Source organism: Cherax quadricarinatus, chromosome 97 (assembly GCF_038502225.1).
Source record: "Cherax quadricarinatus isolate ZL_2023a chromosome 97, ASM3850222v1, whole genome shotgun sequence".
Lineage (NCBI taxonomy): Eukaryota > Metazoa > Arthropoda > Malacostraca > Decapoda > Parastacidae > Cherax > Cherax quadricarinatus.
In genome coordinates this window covers 6009542-6010391 of record NC_091388.1, presented here as the reverse complement: position 1 = coordinate 6010391, position 850 = coordinate 6009542, and positions in this window count along the sequence as shown.

The window sequence follows — 850 nt, the reverse complement described above, 5'->3', positions numbered from 1 at the left end:
GAGAGGGTGGGTTATCCCGGAGAGAGGGTGGGTTATCCCGGAGAGAGGGTGGGTTATCCCGGAGAGACGCTGGCTTATCCTGGGTTATCCTGGAGACGCTGGGTTATCCTGGAGAGACGCTGGCTTATCCTGGGTTATCCTGGAGACGCTGGCTTATCCTGGAGAGACGCTGGCTTATCCTGGGTTATCCTGGAGACGCTGGCTTATCCTGGAGAGACGCTGGCTTATCCTGGCTTGGCTTATCGCTGCTTCCCGACACATCTGCAAAAACAGTTTAATTTTAGTCCACAAAATTTATTTCTACTCAAAAACCCGAAAAAATCGCCAAAAAAAGAATTCAATGTTGTATTTTAAAAATACATCTATTGTATTAAATCTACTGTATTAAACATGTTGTATTAAGTATTTATTATTATTATTATTAAAGATTCGCCGGTATTCTCCCGGCCCGGGCCTTGTCCAAGTGGCCCGGCCTTGGCTCCCTCTTTAGGGAGTGTCTGAGACCTAAGTCTCCCATGGGAGGAGGCACAAGTACCTCCTCATCTTTGTGACCAACTGTCCCCAGGCCTAGCCACAAGCTAGGCCTCTCTGGTCTGCCATCCCCGCCCCAAGGGGACAAATGGGAGTGACAGTGTTATGAGGTAAAGGCTCGGGCTCAGGTACCTACCCTGCCCTAGAAGGGCTGGGCATGGTGTCCATCTTGTATTAAGTGAATTTTATCACAAATTAACAAATATGAACATAAATTTTTCCCGTAACTGGAATTTATTATGGATTATTATTATTATTATTATAATTATTATTATTGTTATTATTATTATTATTATTATTATTATTATTGTTATTATCA